The 27,726-nt window shown below is 46.3% G+C and overlaps 1 protein-coding gene and 1 long non-coding RNA gene across 2 annotated transcripts in view; one reads left to right on the forward strand and one right to left on the reverse strand.

The window, feature by feature from the left end:
* On the reverse strand, positions 1-27,265 carry LOC147356788 (uncharacterized). The gene is made up of 3 exons (XR_015143529.1): positions 26,759-27,265; positions 14,063-14,213; positions 1-1,559 (listed from the first exon to the last, which is right to left on the reverse strand). It is a non-coding gene; the product is annotated as an uncharacterized LOC147356788 (long non-coding RNA).
* The window catches only part of KIF26B (kinesin family member 26B), a 518,582-nt gene that overhangs the window by 364,546 nt on the left and 126,310 nt on the right, over positions 1-27,726 (forward strand). The gene's annotated exons all lie outside the window — the stretch shown is intronic.

Here is a 27,726-nt window from a genome sequence, read left to right on the forward strand (position 1 = left end):
TTAAAAAAATGTTTTTTTTAATTTAATTGTGGTAAGGTACACATAACAGAAAATTTACCGTCTGAATTATTTTTAAGTGTGCATGGACTTTGGTTTAGCTAAGAGGAGTTTGGAACTTTAATGCCAAAGCTGAACCACCCTGAACAAAGTGACATCAAATTCCCACTGCAGTGTCCTTTTCCTCTCCTGCTCTCCTTCCTACTTCTCTTCTGAGTATATGTGAACCAGTATTTAACTGCTGTCACTCTAAAGAGGTAGCCAACTATTAGCCAACCTGGGGTACCCATGTACCCTCACTATGACCCTGTCCAGGATGCGTCAAAATGAACCACATAAGAAACCATCCTCGTCCGTCTGTGACAGTGGCCCAGTCTGTGGTTTCTAAAATGGTTGTTGCAGATATACATTCAGGTGGACCTGGGCCCCGAGCATAGGACCTTCCGTCCCCGCTTCCCCAATCCCGGTGCCCCTTCCTGGAATTCTGAGACAAAGGGATCAGGGCATCAGGAGGGGCCTTAACCATCAGAAGGACTGTTTGCAGCCACGATGAGCCAGGGCTTGAATGAAAATAATCTGGGGGGCACTGGTTTGATCTTGATTCCAAGATGTACTATATGTAGTGATCAGATAGACATATAAGTAAGATAAGCAGCATAAGACCAGGTATACCTACAACTAATATTAAAGTCATTCATAACCTAAAGCTCACAAATGATACCCTTACTTTTTTTAAAAGCAAAATACTGTCCGTCTCACTCATTTGCAGTCCAATGTGCTCTTTTGAATGGGAGAGAAAGGGTGACATTACCAGCCAGGAATGCAGGAAGCCAGAGTTTGTCCATGGGAGTGGGGTTATCAGGCTGAGTGTCTCAGAAGATGACAGGTGTGACTTCTGCCTGACGATCGACCTCGCGGCAGCTTTCCAGCTGAGCATGGAGACGTAGGCACTGGTGGAGAGGAAGTGACAGCCGGAGGGGGTATGGTTTCTGGAAGGCAGTGTCATTATATACTTTAACTTGAAAACGTGTGTGATTGAAACCAGAGGTAGAGAAGTACACCTCCTCCTGCCTCCTCCCTCGGAGGCGTGTGCTTCTCAGAGTGCGAGATGCCCATGACTCTGCCACACTGGCACCAGTGGCCTGAACTTAGCGGAGGTCCATTTACCAGCTCGTGCTTTTCTCACCCCCTGATAGTCCACCACTATGAGGAACTGCATTCTTGTGCTGAGTCGCTCAGCTGTGTCCAACTCTTCGAGACCCCAGGGGTTGTAGCCCATCTGTCCGTGGGATTTCCCAGGCATATTCCCAGGCAGAAATACCCGAGTGCATTGCCAGTTCCTTCTCCAGCATTCTTGTTGTTGTTGTTCAGTTGCTCAGTCGTGTCCAACTCTTTGCAACCCCATGGACTGCAGCATGCCAGGCTGCCCTGTCCTTCACCATCTCCCGAAACGTACTCAAGCTCATGTCCATCGAGTCAGTGATGCCATCCACCCATCTCGTCCTCTGTCATCCCCTTCTCGTCCTGCCTTCTATCTTTCCCAGCATCAGCATTCTTCTTACCTATATGGAAAAATCCCTGTCAATTTATCTCTGTTGCACAATTTACATATTAACATTTCAAAGAAATACAGTGGAGTTTCATATAGAACATAAAGAATTGCCACTATTACATTTGAAGTATAAAAGTTTCATAGAATTGCCAAATTCTCAATTTGGCAATTTGGTAACTCAGTTATTTAACCTGGGGGTGGGGTGGGGCTGGGGTTTTTGAGGCCCAGTGAGGAGTAAGCCCAGCCCAGCCCCAATTCTCATCTTCAACCACCGAGGACTTCCTCAGGAGACCCGAAGACACCTTTTGTGGGTTCGTTTACAGTTACCCCCAGGAAAACTGAGGCCCTGAGGGAGCAGGAGATTTCCCAGTGCCCCCTGAGTTAAACCCAGGGGTCAGGACCTATGAGACATTTTATTCCCTTCTGTTTCACGTGACCTTTAAAAACTTGAGTGGAGACAATAAAGTAACGGGACCATAAGGGCAGCAGAATGAACTGGGAACCAGTCACCTTCATCCTGTAGAGGACAGGCTTCCCTTTTCAGAATCGTGGTTGAGAGGGAAAGGGCAGTGATGGGCCAGGGTAGACACATAGCAAGTCAGGAGTGCCCCACCCTCCCCTCCTCTCATCCCACTGCCGTCTGTCTCCAGCAAGAACTTTCCTCCCTCACCCTACCAGGCCCTCCACCCAGAGTTATTGCTGGCTGCCAAGTGCTTCTTGAGGCAGAAGCTTTTCTGGAGACCACAGTGATGGACAGACTTGGGTAACTTCAGTGTACCTGGAGCTGAAGCACAGTACATACACACACAGGAAATATCTCAGAATCCCCAGCACCTAGAGTAATATACTTGGCACACAGCAAATGTTTATTGAGCATCTTCTATGGCTCAGATGGTAAAGAATCTGCCTGCAGTGTGGAAGACCAGAGTTCGATTCCTGGGTCAGGAAGATCCCCTGGAGAAGGAAATGGCTACCTGCTCTAGTATTCTTGCGCGGAGAATTCCATGGACAGAGGAGCCTGGTGGACTACAGTCCATGGGGTCGCAGAGTCCGACATGACTGAGCTGGTAACATTTTCACTTTTCTATGTGTCAGGCCCTGTGCTGAGCACTAGGCTTGCCACGATGGACATACAGGCAGAATCCCTGCCCTGACAGCACTTACAGTCTCATCATTTTAATAGTCAGTCTTAGACATCTCACTGACTTGGACCAAGATGAAGGATGTTTGACTTAAGGAAAACTTGGAATCACAGACTTCAAGTAATTCTGTCTAACTTTCAAGTTATATAAAGAAGCTATAGTACTAAGTGGTTGTGCAGAGACATTCTTAATGAACAGATAAAGATGATTAGTGGATCAAAGCAGCTTAGTCCCTGTTTATATTTCATGGGTTTGACTTTATGTAAATGATATTTCTAATCTGTTTGAAAATGGTTCCTTCTCCTAAGTCAGTAAAAGCTCTTCATGAAATTTGTTTGCACAATTAATTAACATCCATGTTTAAGGTTCATTTGTTAGTATGTCACAGATTAATGTCAGAGCTCTTAGTGTTGGATTACAAGCTTCGAGAGCAAAGCGTATATTATCTGTTTAACTCACTCAGTATTTGGCTCTGCAGCCCCACCATGGGGGCATATATGCTTTCAAGGGTGAGAGTGGTGATAGTGACTGTTACATTGCTGCTGCTGCTACTGCTGCTGCTAAGTCGTTTCAGTCGTGTTCGACTCTGTGCGACCCCAGAGACGGCAGCCCACCAGCCTCCCCCATCCCTGGGATTCTCCAGGCAAGAACACTGGAGTGGGTTGCCATTTCCTTCTCCAATGCAGGAAAGTGAAAAGTGAAAGTGAAGTCGCTCAGTCGTGTCTGGCTCTCAGCGACCCCATGGACTGCAGGCCACCAGGCTCCTCCGTCCATGGGATTTTCCAGGCAAGAGTACTGGAGTGGGGTGCCATTGCCTTCTCCGGACAGTTACATTAGGGATGGTTAATTCTCCTCTTCCTAGAAGAATTCCTGAAAGGAAATGCATGAAGCATGAAGGGAAAAGAGACCTTCTCTTCCTCCATGATTTCCAAGAATGCCTTTAAAGAATGGAATCACCAACTCTCTGCCTTTGTTCCCTCAAATATGCTTTGTGAATACAAGAAAACTCCTATAGTTGTGTGCTAGCAACAGGGAAGATTTCCCAGGTGGCTCAGTGGTAAAGAGCCCGTCTGCCAATGTAGGAGATGTTAAGAGATGCGGGTTCAATCCCTGAGTTGGGAAGATCCCCTGGAGTGGGGCATGGCAACCCACTCCAGTATTCTTGTCTGGAGAATTCCATGAACGAAGGAGCCTGGCGGGCTACAGTCCATGGGGTCGCAAAAGAGCCAGATATGACTGAGCAACTGAACAACAATAGCAGCAAGGGAACAGACTCTTTAGAATTTGAAAAGATCATAAAAATTGGATGAAAGAAACATGAAGAATTATGGAAAATTGAACTGGAACCAGGTTGAGGTGGGCTTGTCATACTCGGTTTGCTCAGTGAGTATCTGTAGACATACTGTGTTCCAGGTACTGCAGGAGGCGCCACCGCTGGGGACAGTACACAGAAGCTGATGGGCTGCTCTGGGCCACATGCCTGCGAAGGGGAGAAGGGGTGTATATCCTGGTCTCCAGGGACCCCAGCCTCCTGTGAAAATGCTTGCCTGGCGTTCAGCCTCAGCCACCTCTCCTGAGCTACAAATGCTGTTTTCTCCTCCTGGGGACCCCCCTTTGCCTAGTTTCTGGGTAGAAGAAGAGTTGTGGTTCCCGTCATGCTGGATCCCGACCACCACTCATGCCCGTACATCTGTGTGTTTCTGAAGCATTTCACTAAGATTTCTCTGTAGACAGTGCAGCCCCAAGGCAGGCAGTTCTGAGGAGTCCTCAGAGTTGTGGTTTAGAAACAGACTTACTTGTCTGGCTAGATTATTTTTCTTAGGGAATATAGGTGGGAGCCACTATTCTTCTTCACTTTGAAGTGCGAAGCTGCTTCAGTTGTGTCCTACTCTGCGACCCTATGGACTGTAGTCTGCCAGGCTGCTCTGTCCATGGGTTTCTCCTTTCAAGAATACTGGAGTGGGTTGCCATTTCCTTCTCCAGAAAATCTTCCCAACTCAGGGATCAAACCTGTATCTTTTATGTTTCCTGCACTGGCAAGCAGTTTTTGTTTTGTTTTGTTTTGTTTTGTTTTTTTACCACTAGTGCCACCTGGGAAGCCCTTCTTCACAGTGCTTGATTTTCAGTCATCTGCCTCTTATTTAGCACTACTTTTCAAACTCTGTTACAGCATATTTTGACCCTATTTTTAAAAAATCTATGACAAACCTAGACAGTGTGTTAAAAGCAGAGATATCACCTTACTAACAAAGGTCCATATAGTCAAAGCTGTGGTTTTTCCAGTAGTCATGTACGGATGTGAGAGTTGGACCTTAAAGAAGGCTGAGTGCTGAAGAATTGATGCTTTCGAACTGTGGTGCAGGAGAAGACTCTTGAGTGTCTCTTGGACTGCAAGGAGATCAAACCAGATCAATCCTAAAGTAAATCAACCCTGGATATTCATTGGAAGAACTGATACTGAAGCTCCAATAATTTGGCCACTTGATACGAAGAACTGATTTATTGGAAAAGACCCTGATGCTGGGAAAGATTGAAGTCAAAAAGAAAATGGGGGATGGCAGAGGATGAGATAGTTAGATAGCATCACTGACTCAAAGAACATAAATTTGCACAAACTCTGGGAGACAGTGGAGAACAGAGGAGCCTGGCGTGCTACAGTCCATGGGATCACAAGGAGTTGGATGTGACTTAGCAACTGAACAACAACAAAACATAAAGCATATTCTCTAAATAACATCTCCCCCTCTGCACACAAACACGCACTCACTCTCACTCACTGCTTGGCTCATGTTACCAGGTCCTATATTGTCTAGACTTAGTTTAATTCTAAACTTCCCCTTATTTGGTGTGTAGACTATAGGATAGAAAAAAATAAATGAACCATGTGTGGTTTTCAGTAGAGATTCTTTCCCTTTACAGATTTATTAACATTTTAGAGCAGAAGTCATTCAATTACTAAGCCCTTGTGACACTATAAGGAAGAAGAAGCCAAGATTCCCATTCAGTTTATGTTCTGATTACAAGAGGATAACAATAAAACTGAAAATTTGATTAAAATTTTAAATAAGATCTTTTTTAAAGTTCTAACGAAGCTCTTATTCATTTGTTCAACAAGTAGAAGTGGCCAATATAGCTCTTGCTTGTTCAGGAAGTGATGCCAGGCAATACCAAGGAGAAAATTTCATGCCTTCCAACTCACCAAGGTCAGAGTTATTGAAATAGTATGCAAATGATCAAATTAATCATTTCTTCCTTTCCTCATCCTAAAACTTTACCAAAGCAAAGAGAAAAGATTTGAGTCAGCCTTTAACATTCATTTCCAGTGTCCTAATGTGATGGAAAATTTTGGATCTCACTGCTCACTCACCAGGGATTACTCTCCCCACTCCCTTAAACATGCCAGACAGTAGAAAGGAATCTGAGCTTTCTATTTTGGTGTGCTTTTGTGGGTTGGGGAGAAATAGACTGCCTAAATAAAACATGCTCATTCATCAGGATAGCTGGCTTGATAGCTTTGAAAATTGAATTGTTAGCTCTTCTGGGAAATAAACTCATGTGAACTTCCACTCCCTAATTACAGTTCTTTTCTATGCTCTGTTGGTTTTGGTTGAGTCGGCTAAGCTCCTGTAGTTAGTTTGGGTTTTTTTCTCCTTTCTTTCTTTCTTGTTTTGACCCCTTCTCCAACCTGTATCTCCAGAGAAAGGAGACTTGAAGAAAATGTCCTGACTCATTAATCTTCGTGGTTTCTTCACCATCACCACTCTGCCTCTCCTCCAGCAGATGCAGAGTGGTCCGCATCTCTCCTGGAGCCCGCCCTCCCTTGCGCATGCACAGTATGCTGCTGCAACACCAGACCCCCAAGCTCAGGAACTGTGGGTGCCCTGCTGGGAGGGCCCCACTGGTCCTGGAGCCAACCTGAACGGCTAAGTAATGAGGCAGGACTTTTCTCTACAGCTGCTGCCATGTCATTCTTGAGTTTAGCAGGCTTATTCTTGCAAAGACAGAAAGTGTTGGGAAGATGTTCTCCTTTAAAGGCTACTGGACAGGAAAGTCATAGTAAACCACGTGGAAAAGAAAGCATGAGGGCCATTTTTGTTCTTCATTATTGATATGACTGCCTTTAGGATGGCTGATCAAGTTGTATGGATATATTTTTCTGTTGGCTTCATTATTAAGTGCAGACAGAGAAGGGTAAGCAGCACATTTCAGTTTAATTACATCAGATTTCTGATAGGATGGCACATTAACATTATATATAGAACACTAATTTTCTGGTTTTCTTTGCCTGAAATATCTACACAGAGCTAACTGCATGAAATGATTCATGGGTAAGCAGGGAGGAAGTTTGTACTCTTTCAGTGCCAGCTTACATAAAGAACACTCAAAAGATGTTGAGTATTTTATGGTAATTCTGTTTAGTACTAGGCATCCTAACTAGGCATTCAGTGCAGCGTAGGAGCCATCCTGCATGATATCATAAGAAGGCAAAAGCACCAACAACATCTAAAGGACGAGACCCTAGTGGGGCTTCCCTAGTGGCTTGGTGGTAGAGAATCCACCTGCCAGTGCAGGAAACACAGGTTCGATCCCTGTTCCAGGAAGATCCTGCATGCTGGAGAGCAACGAAGCCTATGGGTCACAACTATTGAGCCTGTGCTCTAGAGCCCAGGAACCACAGCTGCTGAGCCCACAGTGCCGCAACTACTGAAGTCCACATGGCCGAGAGCCCGTGATCTGCAACAAGGGAAACCACCACGATGAGAAGCCCAAGCACCTCAACTAGAGAGTGGCCCCAGTTCACCGCAAGCCCAAGCAGCAGTGAAACCCAGCACGGCCAAGAAGGACCCTGGTGGTCTTTGGCCCTGCTTACTCCTCGGCACTGAGTTGCCCTGGGAGGGTGACGCTGGGGAGAAGATGCTGCCTGGTGCTGGCACTGTGGCATTGTGCAAGTGCCAGCAGCATCCCTCCCTGAGAGATTTTCCCAAAGACCATCTTGTCCAGTCCTCTCACTTTGCATATGAAAAAACTAAGGCCCAACAAGATGAAGTAACTTGTCAACCCATTTTTGTGGGAGAAGTCAGAAGTTTAAGCTTTGGAGTGTAAACGATTGTGAGTCGTGAAGACTTTAAGGCAGAATTGAGTGAGTAGTTCATTTTTTTACCTGTTTTTGTTTATTGGACTGTACTGGGCCTTAGATGTGGCATGCAAGCTCTTGGTGGCAGCATGTGCGACCTAGTTCCCTGACCAGGGATCAGATCCAGGCCCCCTTCATTGCGAGCTCAGAGTGTCAGCCGCTGGATCACCAGGGAAGTCCCTGAGTGAGTGATTCTTAAACTTTCCCCAATTTTGTGACTTCAGCTTCGAGTCTGTGACTTTTTAAAGGAATTGAGATGATGGGAGAGGGGTGTGTGTGTATGTACACATATGCACACACTTGTGTGGCAGGAGGTGGAAGGTGATTTTTCTATGGGTTTTTTTTTAAAGGCTATAAACCTTTAGCATAATTGGAGGATGGGTGTGGGGCTTCTTGGAATACCTGTAATCCCTAATTAGCACCCTGACTTATGGAATGGAAACACAAGATAAAATAAGGGAATTCTCTCTGGAATAAATGCCACTTTCTCAATTAAACAAAGGGCAATAAGATGGATTGTAATGCCAAAATAAGGCTTTTGATCATTCTTTGTCCAAAAACCACATTTTAGTCAGGGTCAACTCAATTTAACAATTACTGATATTAAGAGTATGGGAAGCGTAGGTATGTTTTAAACTAACATTTCTAACGTCTTATCTTTCTATGTCTCTCTCTTGCTAATGGCCGAAAGAAAAGTTAATCATGATTTGCTATAATTATCCCATTAAAATAGGATTGATAGTAATGTTTTATATTAAAAAAAAATGGTGAGTCCAAACTGCTGAGTTAATTAGAAAGGTGTCCTCTGTGCCTCAGAGGAGGAAATGCTATTCTTGCCTACTCAGTGACTGGCATAACAAAACATTTGAATTCCTTTCTCCTGCTTCATTGAGCTGAAATGTATCATTATGGAGGGGAAATCATTCCGATACATTCTTAAAAGCAAAACATATTTTGCTTAGATTGTTAAATAGTTTCTGAAATAAAAATTGTCTAGCTTCTGAGAGGCACAACACTCCCTGTGTTCTTTCATAATCCTTTACAAGTTCAGTTTAGCTTTGTTCTGTAATGCTGTCTTAGTCTGTTCCAGCTACTATGACAAAAATACCATAGACTGAGTGGCTGAAACAACAAAAACGTGTTTCTCTCACTTCTGAAGGCTGAGCAGTCCAAGGTCAAGGTTCTGGCAAGGCCTGTATTGGATCAGAGCGCTCTTCTTGATTTGCCCGCAGTCATTTCTTCACATGATAGAAGGCAGAGAAAGACCACAAACAAGCTCTCTTGTCTCTTCTTATAAAGACACTAATCTCATTCATGAGGGCTCCACCCTAATGACCTAACCACCTCCCAAAGTCCCCGCCTCGAAATTCCATCACCTTGGGGGGTAGGATTTCATTACATGATATCGGGAGTGGGGGGGATGGGGGTGGGACACTAACATATCATCCACAAACCATGGCAGGGACAAAATTCCTTCCAAGTTTCTTTTCCTGTTCCCTTGGTCTTGCCTGTGTGTTCCACACTATAGCCAACTATTCATATAAAAATTTTGTCCATGTGCAGCTTAGTTGAGATCTCTTTACCACCAACAATGAATATCTGGTGGATTCATTAGTGGAGCAGTATACCAGCTGTAGTTAATCAGAGGTTTTGTTCTTACTGAAACCACTGATGATAAAACCATTTGTTTCCAGTGCTAGCTTCTTAGGTTTGTAGGTTCAGTTCTGCACGTTCAGGAGTGTGAACTCACAACAGTATGCCTGCCAAGGGTAAGAGCACTCTTGCTTGCTCCATCGCTGTTCCCAGATAGCCCAACTTAATCCCTGGTCCCCCGCCCACCCCCAGAGCAGCACCACCTACACTGTGTTTATGACCCTTGTCTGTATCTGACAACTTACAGCATCGCTGTTGGGCTGGAGCAGCTCAGGCCAGCTTGGGCAAAAGGCAGAGGATTGAGACCATGTAGTGAGTTTGGTTCAGCGGGTACAGGTGGAGAAGCTGCTGGGGGCCAGGCATGGCTCTCTGGAGGCTTATGTGTGTTGTGGCACGTGGGGGGATCATGGGACCAGGCAGTGTGGAATCAGTTAGCAAATTCCTAACCTACAACCATCATCATTAAGCAGTCTGCTCCTGGCTCTTTCTGACCCTCAAACAGTAAGTCCAGAGAGGTTGAAAGTGAAAGTGTTTGTCGCTCAGTCATGTCCTACTCTTTGTGACGCTATGGACTGTAGCCCGCCAGGCTCCTCTGTCCATGGGATTCTCCAGGCAAGAATACTGGAGTGGGTAGCCATTCCTTCTGTGGAATCTTTTGGGCTTTTTTTTCTTCAGCAGCCACCTGCCCCACCCCATCCCACACCTTGAATTTGGGAAGGAGGACAAAGGGCCTTTGGGAATGTCTTACCCCATAAATGAGCTGAGGGACAGTTAACCCTGCCATTGTGAACCTGATCTATTCTGTGATTTGACTATTTTGAGAAAAGCATTTCACCATATTTGTATCAGAGGGTTTTCAGTGAAGGGTACAGTTTTAAAAACCTGATCAATACAATACTGCCTGCACCGTGTTGTCAAGTAAAGCAGTTGTTTTTGTTTGTCAGTGCTGCTGCTGCTGCTGCTGCTAAGTCGCTTCAGTCGTGTCCGACTCTGTGCGACCCATAGACGGCAGCCCACCAGGCTCCCCCGTCCCTGGGATTCTCCAGGCAAGAACACTGGAGTGGGTTGCCTTCCTTCTCCAGGGGATCTTCCTGACCCAGGGATCGAACCCACGTGTCCTGCATTGGCAGGCAGGTTATTTACCATTGAGCCACCAGGGAAGTCCCATATAAAGCAGTGGAAAGCTAAAAATCATAGGAAATGGGGAGGTCAGAGAACAGGGATTGTTAATCTACCTTCAGCTACTCCATCCCGTATTCTATAGAATGTGGTAAAAATTAGCACCCTACAGGGGCCCCAAAGGACTCCAGGACTAAGAAAACACCAATCAGGCTACCACCAGCTACACTGTGCTGAAATCAGGCTATCCACTCTGGTTCCCAGTACAAGTGGCCAAAGCGTGGGCAAAAATGGCATCCAGCCTGGAATACTTGCTCTTGTCTGGAGGTTCTGCTGTTCTCTGCTCAACTTCTGCTTGGCTGGTTCCTTCCAAGCAGGAATGCCACTTCCTTGAGGAAGATTTCCCTGCTTAGGTGCCCCATTAGGGTGCTTTCATAGCACCCCAAGCTTCCCTTCATTGCATTCGTTACCCTATAGATAACTGATCTCCTTAATTCCGTGTTGAATGGTTCTCACTATTGGCTGTAAGCTTCCTGAGGGCAGGGCCACGTCTCTTTTGCCGCCTTTTGAATCCTACATATGTGCTCAGTAAATCGTAGGTGTATCATTCAGGGCTTTCTAGAGAGGAACTAACAGGATGTGTGTGTGTATGTGTGTGCGTGCGTGCATGCGCGTGCAGAAGAAGGGATAGGAGAACACAGACAATCATGGAAGCTGGAAAGTCCAAAATGTATGGGAAGGCTGGCAGGTTGGAAACCCAGGGGAGAGTCTGCTAGCAGAATTCTGTTTTCTTCCATGGAGGTTAGTTTTTTCCTATTAAGACCTTCAACTGTTTGGATGAGGTCCATTCATGTTATGGAGGGTAATCTGCTTTTCTCCAAGCCTGCTGACTTAAATGTCAATCTCATCTAAAAATACCTTCCAAGAAACATCTAATACAATGCTTGACCACATAAATATCTGGGTACTGTGGTTCAGCCAAATTGACATACAGAATTAGCTATCACAGGAGGTAAATGAAAGGATGATGGGAATCATGACCTGGGTCTCAGTTATGCATTGATGATCTGTGTGAGACTTATGGCTCACACCTCCTTTCATCCATATCATCTCCCTTGATCTTTCATACAGCTCTGGGAAGTGGGCAGTGTGGGAGAGGGGGCTGTGTTAGGCCCTGCTGATAGATGAAGTTCAGAGAAGGTAAGAGACATCCCAGAGGTGTCACAGCTTTTCAGAGTGGATGGGAACATTCTCCAGCTTTGTTTTCAGTATTTATTTCTTGATCTTGCAACATATATTGGCCGTTTCTTCGTGCCACTGGAACACTGTTCTGAGAGTTTCACATGTATTAACTTGTTAAATCCTCATTACAAGTCTGTTGGAAGGATCTGATATAATCACCCCCATTTTACATCCAGAGAAGCTGAAACAGGTGTGAGAAAGCTGCCCAAGGTCATGTTGCCCGGTCGCGGTGCAACTGGGATATACAGGAGCCCCAGTTCTGGGACTTGTTCTCTGGACGGCTACGTGACACCATCTCTCTGCACCCTTCACATGCAGGCATTTGGCTTCCAGAAGGGCGCAGTAAGCAAATGTCCCTGGCTCTCGTGTTGCAGCTACATTTGCAGGGTAGTGAACACGGGGAGCGAGGCAGGGGCTGGGTCTCCCTCCTCTGCTGCCAGCTTCCCGCTGCTCTCCTCTCCCCTCATCATCTTAAAGAGCTCTGTTACTGTCCCTGTGGTGTTTTATCACCTGTATTAAAAGCTCTAATGGTCTGAGTTGCCTGTGTGGCTCCTGTTTCCATGCAGGAGTAGAAGTAAATTAATCTTCAGGGACTTCCCTGGTGGTCCAGTGGTTAAGTGAAATGCAGGGGATACAGGTTGGATCCCTAGTTAGGGAACTCAGATCCCACATGCAACTGGGCCTGCGTGTCGCAACTGAGACCTAATGCAGCCACACAAATATTTTTTAAAATACTGTGCTTAAAAAAAGAAAGTAAACGAAGATTCAAAATGATTTTTTAAAGGCGAAAACAAACCCCCCAAGTGTCCTAAATTCCATGAGAGAAAAGGCCCTTGTACTCTAGCCCAGAATAGTGACAACCCTGAATCAGAGCTGGGTGGGACCTGGAGCTGACCTAACAGTGGATCCCATCCTAGACTGTAGTCAACCATGTGGACAATTCAGTGCCATTAAAATTCTCTGTCTGGAACACCAGCTCAGTGACAATAGGGATGTTTGAATGTCAACTCTTGTTTCAGGAGGTATGTTGTGAGGATTTATTGAGCTGTGGTCTATGGAGACAGTGGAGAAGCATTGCTCCCGGAACCCCTTTTGCTTGCCCTCCACGGCTGGCTTCTGCTCTTAATTTTCTCTCATGATGGATCACTCTATCCCCCTGTCCACACCCACCCCCTCGTCCTAATCTGGCTAAGCGACTCCTTTTGTCAACATCCCGTATCTATTCCCCAAATCTGGTTTCTCTGGTGTTTTGCACCTTGTCCTACCCCTAAGCAAAGATTCTGCACAATAACCATTTACTGTTTTATGTTGCTCTCATTGACTTATGGGTATAATTTATCTCCTCCGCTGAGTGTTTAGTCTGTGAGAGCGGGGGTCTTGGTTTATATCGCCTTCATATCCCCACAAATGTTTAGCCATATGCCAGGCAGATAGAGCTCCCTGAATTGAATGACATTAAAGTAAAGAGTATACCAGTCATTTGGTGATTATTTTTCCTGCTTTTGCCCACTCCATCCCTCATTCATTTATCCCTCATCCGTCCATGCATGTGTCTGTGCATTGATTGGTTCATAAGACATGTGTGATGTACTTGCTATGTGCTAGTAACTTTGGGAATACACAGATGAGTTCAGAATGCTCTCTGTCCTTAAGAGTTCTAAAAATTGCTATTCAAAAGAGTTAAAAATCATTCTTTAGGTAGACAACTCAAACTAAAAATACCTATTATTGTTGTCATCACTCTGGCTTATCACGGCAGATAAAGCTGAAATTTGTGCAAGATAATTGGCTTCCTGGTGAGTTTTCTCCCTCTTTCCTTTTTTACTGAGCACACTATCATATTCCTAAAGTATTCAGATTACATTGTGATGACAGCTGATAGTGCAGCAGGCAAGGGATGATGTATCAATACTTCTGTTTCGTTTTTAACACTTTGATGTACTACCCACAGTTCCCCTGCAATTAGTTCATATGAATGAATCACGGCGGCCTGCAGAGCATCTGTGTTCCTGCAGACTCTCTCTTAAGAGAACTCACATGTCCTGTACTGAGAGATAGAATTCCCCTGAACGTATGTGATAAGGAAGTTGTTCTCTTTGAGGTGGGCTGAAGCAAGGGGCTTTTCTTTTAAGGTTGTATAGAAAGCCGTCTACCCTTGGGGGTTATGCTCCTCCACCCCCTCTACATTCTCCTTCTGTTATCACGGAGGCACACACTTCCTACCTTTCAAACTTTCCGTGTTGCCTGGTTTCCTGTGAGATGCTCCTGTTAAGATATGAGACTGGTTTCAGTGGTCAGTGTGATTCTGAAGTTATCTTGATAAATAAGTGTAGTTGAAGGTGGTACAGTCTGGAGTGGAGATGAGCGGAGGGACCTAAAGGAGAATGAGAGGGGTTTGTCTTAATTAGAAGTCTTTTTAGTTTCAAACAACTGTCAGAAACTTTTCTGACTAAAACCTGAAACTTTTTAGTTTTAAGCTGTCAGAAGTGGGAAATGACTGGAAGGATGTTTGTATTGGTGGACCCAGAGCAGGGAAAGTCAGGGAGGCCTGGGGCAGGGTTCACTGAGGCTCCAGGACTTTGTTTCTCTCTCTGCCTCTTAGCTGTGCTTTCTCCACATTTTGGCTTCAGTCTTCAGTTCAGACCAGCCTTTGCCCTCACATACCTGCTGACAGCTCTGAAGTCTATCTTGCAGCTTCCACTAGCAGGCCCCACAGACTCCTCTCTTGCCCTGAAAATTCCAGAGAAGGGCTGGGGTTGGCCCCGATTGGGTGTGGGATGTAAATAAGTGTCTGTTCCCATCAGAACATCAGGGTTGGAGTGAGGAGAACATGTCCAAGGAGGAGACGATGCTGCCCCCAGAAAGGCTGAACAGACAAAGGAAAGCTATCCTCGGGATTCGCAGGAATCCCTTTAGTGAGCCTTTAGGAAAAAAGACTAATACAGGGGATGATGGGCCTCCAGTTCAAATGCAACCTAATCAGTATTTACTGAGCTATTGAAATAAAGGTTTCTTTGGGAATTCATTTAGGGATTACTCATTTAGCAGTTTCTAAGGAAGAGTAGCATGCCTATGCAAGAGAGCTTAGAGAAAAGATGGAGGACCAACCGCCTAGATGCAGGGCCAGCAGGTGATCACCTGCAACTTGTTAGACTCCTCTTGTGAAGAACAAGAATGGGTCCCAGACCAGCAGGGGGACTGAGCCTGGATTGTGCCAGCAGCTGTCCAAATTCTTCACCCCACTCCTGTCCAGCTGATCACATGGCTTCCCTTTCGAGTTGACCCTTGCCCTCAACTGAAAATCCAAAATCTGCAGCTGGGGGCTGCCAGAGATTGCTCCTGTTCTCCGGCCCCACCTTCCCCCATTGGCCCCTTGAACCCAAGGAACAGTTTTCAGCACTTGAGGAGGAACCTTCCTCTTGCTTCCAGGACTTCAGCCATGCTCCTGCATCTTCCTCCTTGACTCTTCATCTTTCTTGTTTGGGATTGAATTTGGGTGCTATTCTCTCCTAGAAGTTTCCCTTGGGCCTCCAAGCCTCACGCTGTCCTCACAGCAGCCCTGCGGGCCCCCAATTCAGTGTTTATTTTGCTGTGTTGGGTTTGGCCCACTTCCCCTCCCTGGAATCTCTGAAGGCAGGAACTTCATCTGACCATGCCCATGCCCGGCGCTCCCTGCATACATAGGTGCTGGATAAACATTCATTCACTGAGGATCAGAAAGCAGAGAGCTGCGGGGACAGGGTGCCCACCATGTCACTGTCCTGCCTGCCCTCTCAGAGCGTTCAGGTTGAACGATTTTGGTCACCATTTACTTGCACAGCAACATAACAACTTGCGAAGGGTGCGTTTATTTGCAAGGCAAAATGCCTGACATTGTCACTCAGAAGACCTCAGTTCCAGGGTCTCACTTACCCAGGCTCAGGAAGAGGTGACAGGGGAGAGGGTTAGTTGTTGCATTTTGTGTCTAGGCGATGATGTCGTGTTACATAGGATGCTCTCAAATCTTTGACAGGAGTCGAGGCAGAATTCTTGTCAGATTATATAAGAGAAACAACTCATCATTCTGCTACACATACTGGGATCTATTATGTATTTTCTTAAAGCCTTTGTGTGTGCTGGCTCATATTACTTAAATTGAAATTTAAGGAAATCTGCTTTTACTACCAAATGGACAGCAAGTAATGAGGGTTTTTGACTTGCTCTTCAGTAAGTCTGTTCTTTTCAATTAATATTTTCAACATTTTGGCTGCAGGTTTCATGCCACATTATATTAATATGTTACCGACATGCCAGGCCCCTTTGCGGTACCTCCCTGTCTGTTCACCTGCCCTCCTCTCTGCCAGGGATGCTTGTCTCCCCATCATTTGTTGGCCTGGAAAAAGCCGTTCTTCCCTCCAGGCCCAGCTCCCTCCTTCGTTACCTGCCATCTGCAGCCCCTCCCCTTTGTCACACCTCCATGCACTGCGCATGTGGCTCCATGCAGACCGTGAATGTGGAAGCAATGGGTGTATCTTATTCATCCTTTTCTTTTCTGGTTTTTTTTTTTTGGTGTTTATTCATTTGAAGACACAGACACCCATTAAAGAGCTTTCCTTCTGCTAAGGCAGGAGAGACTTGTTGCACTACACATGTGATGCTGGGCCTGGAGACTCACTATTTTATTTCTTTCCTATGAAATAAAAATGTAGCTTATGCTATTACTTCATTTTAACTCTGCCATGATATTTGTTTTAAAACAAATCACTGGATATTAATCCTCTTATTATATTCTGTCCCTAATTCTATTAGAAGAACAAAGAGGGAATTTGGATTTGGGATTGCTTTCACAGAGCACAGAGGTTTTAAGCATCTCACTTGACTTCATGGGGGTTCTTGGGGACCCCATAGGTTTCTGGGAACAGAGAAGTGCAGACCTGACGAGCTGGCAGCCCCGCCCCACCCGAGGAGGTCTGACTGGGAATCTCAGGTTGTTACGCCCGCGGCCAGGTGTGCTGCCTCCCCTGGAGCCGTCCTTCCTTCCAGCTGCCAGCTCCCTCTCACCACCAAGCACTCCCCATCCCTTCAGAGCTTTCTTTAGACGGTGGTGACAGACAGACCAGGTCTCCACCCAGGCAACCTCCCCGAGACTCCTCTGTGCTCTGGAGAGGACAGATTCTGGACTTCAGGGTCTCACCTTCAGAATCACAGCCCCCAAGGGAAGCCTGGCCCAGGAATGAGCAGGCTGTACCTTCTGGTCCCATGGGAAGTCTGGTTCATAGCAGCCTGCACAGATGTGATGTATGGTGGCCCTAGTCCCTTTAGGGGAAACCAAAGCACCTTGGTTGGCGGGGCGGGCAAGTGCTGCCCCCAGAGGCTGGTCACCCAGTACCCAGTGCTGGGAATCGTTCTAGCTCATGGCAGCTGTTTACCATGAGGGGCATCAGGAAGACAGGAGGCAGTGCTGAAACCCAACAGCACAGAGCTATTTCCAGCTTGATCTTGGCCTGTTAATAATGAAACAGCAATGATGTAGGCACAGGCTGACAGTGCGGGCGTGGTGGAGGAGGAGGTGGACATGTGGGGAACAGCCTGAGCGGCTGCAGATACAGAAAGAAGCCATGTGGCGTGTGGAACGCTCCCCTTCGGGGGAGAAGAGCAGACCTGGAATGAGAAAGGCAGGGTCATGTGCACAGGCAAACCAAGTGAGTGAAATGCTTTCACATCGATAACTAAGGGGCTGGTGTATGCACTGTGGGGAGAACTACTTGACCCATTCTCTGGGATTCTGACTCAGCATCGGTTTTTGAATCCCAGCTAAAAAGGGAGTAGCATTCTCATCTCCAATGTAATAATAATTTAGCTAATCCTTACATGGTGCTAAGTGCTGAGTACTGTTCTCAGTGTTTTGCAAACATTAGCTCATTTACATACATGATACACACAGTACACTTACATGTACTAACTCATTTAGGTGCATAGTACATACACTAACTCATTTGTATACATAGTACACTTACATGCTGTCTTAGTCCATTGGGGCTGCCATAACAGAATGCCATAGCCTGGATGGCTTAAGTAATGTTGGCTTCTCACAGTTCGCTGATGAAGATGCTGGCAGATCTGGTGTCTGGTGAGAGCCTGCTTCCAGGTGCATAGATGACCATCTCCTCGCTATGTCCTCACATGGTGGAAAGCATTAGGGAGCTCTCTGGAGCCTCTTTTGTAAGGGCACTAATCCCACTTATGAGGGCCGCCATCCTCATGACCTAAACACCTCACAAAGGCTGCACCTCCAAACACCGTCACACTGGGGGTTAGGTTTCAACGTATGAATTCTGAGGGACTCAAAGTTTCAGTACCTAACACACATGCTAGCTCATGTTAGACATGTATGATTTACGTACATCATATACTTACATGCATTAGCTAATTTAAAGAATCTATTTTACTGATGAGCAACAGGCACAGAGAGTCACATGCCTGGGGTCAAGCAGGTCAACTCTGGCTCCAGTCTTAGCTCCTGCTGGCTCTGCTTGCAGCTCCTGCTGCCTGTGATGGTGTAATTAGGATCAGCAGCATATCAGTGTGCATCTTACCAACTACTGCACACACAGCGTTTCGTCAGCCCACCAGACCCTCTCAACAGACCTACAGAGCATTTTACAAGTGAGGCAGAAACCAAGGTTTCCTAGTCATGGAGGGATTTAGTGGGGATGTGGAGACTTGTCCAGCTCTGCAGCCTCATCCTTGTGTGTGGCCCGTGCTTCACAGCACCCCTCCGGCTGTTTCTCCTGGGGCCAGTGTGGTCACTGCTGCACGCCTGGAGGCTCATGGGGCAACCTGAGGGACCGCATCCCATGGACAACTTAGTTCTCTCTGCCGCAGTTGGCCATGAATCCACCTTCCAGCCGTGTGAGTGGCCACCTTTAAGAACAAAGCCCAGAGGTGAGGCAGGGCGGAGGAGTTGAGGAGGCAAGGGTCGAGGGTGGGGTGTCAGGGATCCTACAGAGAGGATGAGATGTGAGAGGGTAACTTGGTTTGTGACTTTAACCTTTTGCACTTAGTATGACAGACTTTTTGAAAAGCATAACCTGGTGGCAAAAAAAATGGCAATTTTTAGGTTTTACCCTTACAATAGGAATGAGCTGGGGTGGCCTCGGCCTGCAGTGGCTTGAAGTAGAGCTTTGGTTCCTGGCCAGAGGTTGAGGCCAGGTCATGGTATGAGAGCACAGAGGACTGACTGCTAGACCAGTGGTCAGTGACAGGGGCCCCAGCCCATCAGTTTTGCAGGAAAAGAATTCCCACAAACGTGGAAAGTAGTGAAGCAAGAGGAGCATTTTCCCTGTCTGTGCTCCTTGTGTGTACACTTATCCAGTTAGTTATGTTGCCTTATTGGTCCAACTTCCCCGTCCAACGGCAAATTCCTTGTGAGAATTGAGAAAATCATCGCCTTGGCCATCTTGGCATCTGCTGCCTTCCCTCCTCCCAGCACAGGAGCTGGTGCTTAGTGCTTGTGTGTTCAGGGAATGAATGTGAGCTTATAAGCAATGGATTCTGAAAAGAGCCTATTAAAAGCGGAAATCAACAAAATTCAAATGCTTTGAGTCAAATGCCTTGAGTCAAATGCCACTTTTTCCAAAGATCCTGCCACTTCCACCCCAACTTGCAAAGTTGAACCTGTCCTTACTCCTTCTCACCCTCCAGCATTCTTCCCAGGACCTTCCCACAGGTTCCTGCTTTCTCTCCTGGTCAGTGCATCCTTCCGTTTCTGCCCCTTCTTTAATGTGTCCCCCAACAGCAGAATTATGTATCTGAACTCCAAGTGTGATCATTAAACTTAATTACACTTTGTTGTTGTTGTATTGGAGTTTCAGCATCAGTTCTTCCAGTCAATATTCAGGCTTTATTTCCTTAAGGATTGACTGGTTTGATCTCCTTGCTGTCCAAGGGACTCTCAAAGAAGAGTCTTCTCTGTTGAGGTCCTTTAATGGACTGGAACCTGGTGGTTTGGAGTTGACTGATAAGAAAGTAAAGGAGAGAGAAAGAGGCTGATATTCCTTGGTTTACACAGAAAACCAATAAACCCCCTGCATGGGGCTTGCTCTGTTCATGGAGGCCTCAGGCACCCTCTTGATGGGGTTAAGGCGCAGAGCGCCTTCTGGAGAGGGTCTTAGAAGCCTGGGCAGGAAAGTGAACTCAGAGAGCCTCTGTACTCCAGGGAATCAGCCTGAAAAAGAGAGAGAGAGAGAGAGAGAGAGAAAGAAAGAAAGAGAAAGAAAGACATGGGGACCAGATCTCTGATGGAGCAGAGGTGTTTTATTCAACATTGTGTGAGTATTTATACTGTCTTACAAGGCAGCTATTTTCAGCAGAGATAAAATCAAAACTTACAAGTTATCAAGGAAACATGAGGTCATCCATATGAAAGAGAGAGGGTTGTAAAATAATCACTTTTACCATATGGTTCATAAGAAGGAAGAGGGTACTTATCACTGTATAGAAAAACTAATGAAGGAAATGCCTGGATTCCTCAGCCCCCAGGAGAGGCTTGCCTCTCCTCTTAATTCCTGAGTATTCAGGAATTAATAAGGAACAGAGAATTCCTGACAGCACACAGGAAGCCTCCTGTTAAATGCTTCCTGACACTTCTCCAGCATCATAATTACACTGGACTATGTTAAACATTTGAGCAAGTCACGCTAGGCTCTGCACAATCCAATCCCAATAGATGGGTCAGACTCCTGCCTTCGCTGCTATTCCCAAATGCCACCACCTGCGCAGCAGCCACACTGAAGCCTCAGTGTCCACTGAGGGACGTGTTTGTGTCCTGGAGTCTTTGTACCTCTTCTCTCTGCTTGAGTGAGCTTCCCCCCATCCTCGGTCACACGAACTGCTCATCCCCTCCACCCCTCATCCCCAGGCAGTGGGCTTGCACTTCCCTCCTGTCTCTGCGGGGACTGCTTTCTGCCTCTCTTTCTTCTTCTATGCTGAGACCTCCTCCAGGGCAGAGGCTGGTCACCATTGCATTTCCTCCTCCCAGCACAGTGCTGGAGTTGCTTCCCTTTTCCTTTTTTTCCTTAAATGTTATTGATTGATTAGCTGTGCAGAGTCTTTGTTGCTGCACTGGTTTCCTCTAGTTGCACTGAGCAGGGGCTGCTCTCTAGTTATGGTGCACGGGCTTCTCACTGAGGTGGCTTCTCTTGGTGCAGAGCACGGGTTCTAGGGTATGCAAGCTTCAGGAGTTTCAGTTCCTGGGCTCTGGAACACAGGCTCAATAGTTGTGGCTCCTGGGCTCTAGAGCACAGGCTCAATAGTTGTGGTACTCAGGCTTAGTTGCTCCTCTGCACATGGGATCTTCCTGGACCAGGGATTGACCCATGTCTCCTGCATTGGCAGGCAGATTCTTTACCACTGAGCCACCAGGGATGACCCCTCTCCGCACTCCCCGGCCCTTTTAAATGTGAGCAGCAGACAGCATTTTGAAAGCATGGGATTAAGTCTTGTCTGCAGGACTCAGAAAGATAGGAAAAGGCCCACTTCAACTGTGCGTCTTTAGATGAGACATCCACAAGGCTTTTTCAACAAAACCCAGACCGCAAGATACACATAGGTCCCCTCCCATTGGGGCACAGGTCACAGACTCCAGGAAATGATCTCCTTTCCAAAATAACATTATAAAGAACAAAATTTGAATGCCAACAGTTTTTGGAGTTCACTGTGGTGAAATACTATACTAATTCAGACATCACTGTGAAGGCTGTGGAGAATGACAGACCTCGGCAAGCCATTTGCACGGTGTTCCTTCTTTAAGATTTTTTTTTTTTTTTTTTTTAGTTATTTGGCTGCTCTAGGTCTTCGCTGTTGCTCATGGGTTTTCTCTAGCTGTGGTGAGTGGGGGCTATTCTCCATTGTACTGCGCAGGCTCCTCACTGTGGTGGTTTCTCTTGTTTGGAGCACAGGCTCTAGGGCACATGGGCTCAGTAGTCTCAGCTCACAGGCTCCAGAGCACAGACTCAGTAGCTGTGGTGCATGGGTTTAGTTACCCCACAACATGTGGAATCTTCCCTGACCGGGGATCAAACCCATCTCCCTTGTACTGGCCAGCGGATTCTTTACCACTGCACCACCAGGAAAGTCCCACAGTGTTCCTTATCCATTAAGGTTTTTGCTCAGGTGAAACATTAAGGGCATGACATCAGTTCTGCCAACAGTCTTGCACCTCTGAAACAGATCTACGTAGACAAAGGAGGTAATTTTCTTTGCCTCTATGGCCCTGCTTTAACGATGCTCAGTGTTAGTTCTTGCAGGTTATTTTTGCAGTGTCCACAGGAAGTTATCGAGCCCTTTTCACATGACGCATGAAACATGTAAGTTGGCTGTGGAGCCTCTTTTCAATTCAGCTTTACCCCACTTGCTCCCGACCCCCCGCTTCCAGGTAGCTCCTCCACCCTAAGAGCCCCGCGTTCTGCCCATCAACTTGCATTCCTTCAGGGTCCTGGAGGTTAAAGGCATGTTAGATGACAATTGTGCAGCCTGTACAAAATATTTTCTGAAATAAGATAGAATATAAGTGAGTGAATGAATGAATGAATGACTACCAAACAAATAAATACAATTGCTTGTGCTAAGATGTAAACAAAAAAAAAAGGAAAAAAAAAATTAAGGGCAAGAGTAATGATTCTTTCTCTTCCCCACAAAGCGGAAGCTTTCAAGTGCAACATACTGCTGTCTAAAACTTGCTTCTGTGGCCACACTTGAGCCAAGAGCACAAGGTCAAAGCTAACGTGGCTGTGCTGTGCCCGTCCCCCCCTCCATATTCCTTGTCCTCAGAGCGCATAGCCCTGTCCCCCCAGCCAGAGCACAGGGTCAGAAATAGCAAATGATGATTGATCAGGTGCCTCCTGTCTTCAGACACAGTCAGCGTTTACTGTCTCTGCGGACCAGACTGTAGAAATAAGCAGACCCATAAAGACCTGCAATTACTATTTCCCCGGAGATATCCCAGATGCTGCTGGGTAGACGGCAGCATGGCAGCGCGCTTCCTGCTCCTGATTTATTCCATCCTGGAAGAGCTTTCCTTACATGGGCTTCTCTTTAGAAGTGACTGCTTTTGGCTTTTCAGGAGCTGTTTCAGGTGTTCTTATTTGGCCACCCTTTCAGTGTCCAGCGGTGCACGGGGTTGTGCCCCGGGGTCCTGCCTTCCCAAGTGGTGGAGAGGCAGACTTGCCTTCTCCAGTTCCGTTCCCACCCAGAGCTCGCTTCTTCCTTGCCCTCCTCAAGATCTGCTGAGTAGGTCTGGTGGGAGAGAGATGCTGGCTCGAAGGGACTCTCCCACCCCCAACCAGATGTTGCATTTTATTGTGACCTCCAGGGCATACAGGGATGACTGGTGGCAAGAATACAAGTTTGGGGTGGGAGGGCTCTCTTACATTCTTCAAACCAAACCACACTGATCATTCAGTGGTCCACCATGACAAACTCTGAAAAAAAATGGCCGATTTGCTGAATGGTTCTCACTAGCTGAGCTCTGCAGAATTTGGGGCTGTTAGGTAGCCGGATCTCAGGACCAAACTCTCCTTTAAATACTAAGAGTGCAAGCAGGATGAGGTTGTGTGGGAGCACGATGCTGTCTCTGTTCTCTGTTGTCATTCTCTGTTCGAGTTTTCATCTAAATTACCAGTCTCGGGTTAAGAATTCAAAGGGGAAAAGGGCTCTCAAAGTCTTGTTTGAAAGGCTTGAAGGCATGTGAAACATCGCATGGTTGTAGGCATTTCCCTTGCTGTGTGCAACGGCATGAAAGGGAACAGGGAGCTAGAGGGAGCATTTACTGACTCGCTGCAGGTGTGGACCAGCATCATCACACTCTAGCCCTGGGGTCACACGGTCTCCTGGGGGTTCCTAAAAAAAAGTTCTTAAAAGAAACTGAAGGCATGGAGAACTCATTCATTTTGTGTTTTCAGTTGTAGGTTTTGACTCATCACTCAGTGTCACAGCATGGATGTGGGGAAAAGAGTTTCATGGTCTCTGAGGCTTTAAGATTCGTTGTGCTTTATCCAAGCTGTGCTTTTCGATTGAGCCAGTATAAGAGGAATGATTTTTTTGTTTATTGGAATATAATTACTTTACAGTATTGTGTTAGTTTCTGCTGTACAACGAAGTGAATCAGCTATATGTATACCTGTATCCCCTTCTTCTTGAGCCTCCCACACCACATCCCACCCCACTAGGTCATCACAGAGCACAGGGCCAAGCTTCCTCTGCTACACAGCAGCTTCCCATTTGCTATCTATTTACACATGATAGTGTATATATGGAGAAGGCAATGGCACCCCACTCCAGTACTCTTGCCTGGAAAATCCCATGGACGGAGGAGCCTGGTAGGCTGCAGTCCATGGGGTTGCTAAGAGTTGGACATGACTGAGCGACTTCAATTTTCACTTTCATTTATTGGAGAAGGAAATGGCAACCCACTCCAATGTTTTTCCCTGGAGAATCCCAGGGACGGGGGAGCCTGGTGGGCTGCCGTCTATGGGGTCGCACAGAGTTGGACACGACTGAAGCGACTTAGCAGCAGCAGTGTATATATATTAGTGCTACTCTCAATTCGGCCCGCCCTCTCCTTCCTCCTCTGTGTCCACAAGCCAGTTCTAAGGATTTTAAAACTGAAGATAAGGTTCTGTGATTTTCCTACTCTGAGCCAGAGGAAGTTAGATGTTATTACCAGGTTTAAAATGAGGAAGATGATTGGTTTTGCTTCATGCTCACTGGGCTAAGATGAGAAATAGGTTTAAAGGGCATTATGAGAGTTTGGTTGGGTGTGAAGAATATTCCTTATAATCAGTGAATAAATGTTGTGTTAGGCTATCAGGGAAGGTGTGGCGCTTTATCACTGGGAATTGAGTCTGGTTTTTGGTCCTAGAGGATTAAGGAAATGACCACTTAAGTTCTTGTTCTTTTTCTGTATATTATTCACTCTGCTTTATATCGACTCTCTTCCCAAAGTATCCCATGTGTGAACGCTCAGTCATTTCAGTTGTGTCTGAGTCTTTGCAACCCTATGGACTGTAGCCCTCCAGGCTCTTCTGTGCATGGGATTCTCCAGGCAAGAATACTGGACTGGGTTGCCATTCTCTGTCCTCCAAGGGATCTTCCAGAACCAGGAATCGAATCCGTGTCTCCTGTGTCTCCTACATTGCAGGCAGATTCTTTATCGCTGAGCCACTGGGGAAGCCCTCAAAAGTATCCCACTGGGCCTTAGGGAAACTTTGCCTCAGACAAAATGAAGAATCCAGCTAGGGGCTTCTTGCATGGTCAAGAGTTCTTTTTGTCTTTTCCTGAGCACTTTTTCAGTTCAATTCAGTTGATCAGTCATGTTCAACTCTTTGCGACCCTGTGGACCGCAGCACACCAGGTTTCCCTGTCCCTTACCAACTCCTGGAGCTTGGTCAAACTCATGTCCATCGAGTCGGTGATGCCATCCAACCATCTTATCCTCTGTCGTCCCCTTCTCCTCCTGCCTTCAATCTTTCCCAGCATCAAGGTCTTTTTCATGGGTCAGTTCTAATGATCAACTATCTTTCCCTTGAGGCAAAGTTAGGAGTTAAATAGGGACAGATGTGTGTGTTTGTTTTTTTAATCACTTCTTTTTTTCTCTTAAATGTTATTATTTTTTATTGTTCATTTTTTGGCTGTTCTGGGTCTTGGTTACTGTGTACGGACTTTATTTGGGGGCTACTCTGCATTTCAGCAAGTGGGCTTCTCATCGTGGTAGTTTCTCTTATAGAGCACAGGCTCTAGGCCATGAGAGCTTCGGTAGTTACTGCGTGCAGACTCTAAAGAGCACAGACTCAGTAGCTGCGGTGCACAGGCTTAGTCGCTCTGTGGCATGTGGGACTTTTCTGGACCTGGGATTGAACCTGTATCTCCTTCATTGGCGAAGTGGACCGCTAACCCCTGGACCACCAGAGAAGTCCCCAGACAGATGGTTTTAATTTCCACTTTATAGATGAGAAAATTAGAATGAAAGGATGTCAAGTGGTAATTCCACACAGGTTTGAAACTTCAGCATCATTTTTGTGTTTCTTCTACATATGACCCATCACCAAATTCTGCTAAATTTCCCCTTGTAATGTTATCTGCACCTGATGCTTTCTCTTCACATCCACTGTCCCCCTTTAAGGCTATCATCACGCCATGCCTGGACCATTATATTGGTTTCTTGCATCCCCTTTCAGAGGCCAGTTTTGCCTCCTCCTCAATGCCTTCCCTGAGTTTTGGAATCTTGGGAATATGAATCCACCTTTGTTCACTTGGCAGTTCCCATGTGTTGCAGGCAGAGAGCCAAGGAGGCACTGGGATGCTTGTGGTAGGAAATGTTTCTCAGAGATTTGCTAACATGCTGTGCCCCTTGTGCCTTGATACTAACTCACAGCAGTGCTCAGTATTGGCTTCCGGTCTATGGACCTCTGTTTATGTTAGACACACAGTTGCATGAATCTATATTTCTCCCCCAGGGTTACACAGTCACTAAATGTCAGGTCACAAAAGTCAGGGAAAGCTCAAACTGAAATGTTTTGTTTTCCCAGAATGAGGATTCACTGATTTTGCTGCGGACTGGGGATTGAGGCAACCTGTTCATACTTGTAATTTCATGGTCACGTTTCACAAAAATTACAAGTCATTTTTAGCCTCTTAGTTACATCTAAAATTTTAAAACCTATCATGTTAATATATATCAGTTAGAATGATAATACTGCCTGCTTTATTACTCACATTTTCATAGTTTGAAGTAATTGCATTACATCCTATCTGGTTTCCCTCATGCCCCCTTCTCCGGTTGGGTTGTAGGTCTCTCAGTGACAAAGAACTGTGCTTGTTTATGTGTTCAGGTATTAATAAGACATTAGTAAGTGCCCATCACGTGGAAAGCCCTGTACCTACCTGTGGTCCTAGAGGAGTTGTGTTGCTTGATATCAGCAATGCACCAGGCCAGGGAGGTGATGGCATTGGGACTAAAGGGGCTTCTGCTCCCAGCTCCCACATGTGTCTACACCAGGACACTGCACTGCTTCCAAGTAAACATGTTGACTGAGAGATCAACATGTGTGAAGTTATTTGATCCGTAGATCGAGGTGCAGGTAAGTCTGATTTCCAGTGAATAGAGCCTCTCTGTCCTGCCATCTGTGTTCTTCCTCCCCACGTGAGAAAGTGGTCAGAGGCTTTGCAGCGTGCACTGCTCTGTACTCATCGGCTCTTCTTGAGAGTTGCTTGTCCATTAGCTTTGACTTCCTTTTGTCGGGCTCTCTAAACACTTCCTGTAATGGAATTAATGAAGCCTTTCTCTTGATTTTAGAAAAATAAGCAGGGGCTTAGGAGAGGCATCATTCTGACATGCTCTCTGTGTACACAATGGAGTCTCTAGCATGGCCTCTGCCTCTCAAAGTCTTGTGTTCTGTTTGGTCAGAGGTTACCAGGGTGTCTCCCGTGTATTTACACGGATTCCATTGTGAGCCTCCAGATCCCACGCTGTAAGGACGCCCATTCTTACTGCCCTTGATAGACGCAGGAAAATTATTTCCTGGTGAGAATCAGGTGCTTGTAAAAGCCAGTCTCTCAGAGAGGAATCTACCGTCAAAAGGGCTAATCATCCAAATGACAGATACGCATGGCTGGCTTCCCTCTTTATGCTACCTTGATTGAGATGAGAGGAGTGTGCTTCTGGCCTTGGCAATGGAGGATTCTGTGGGAACAACATCCTCAGGGAATAGCTTTTCTCTGTTAAGTATGACAAGTATGGCAAATGCACGCAGAGCTGAGATCTCTTGGCTGCAAGGCCAAGGGCCTGCTTCCCTGCTCCAGAAGACAGGCCCTCTTCCTGCAGGAGTGCTTCATCCTGGGGCAGGTGGGAT

Source organism: Bos grunniens, chromosome 16, assembly GCF_055505025.1.
Source record: "Bos grunniens cultivar Pamir isolate PY7600 chromosome 16, Bosgru_T2T1.0, whole genome shotgun sequence".
Lineage (NCBI taxonomy): Eukaryota > Metazoa > Chordata > Mammalia > Artiodactyla > Bovidae > Bos > Bos grunniens.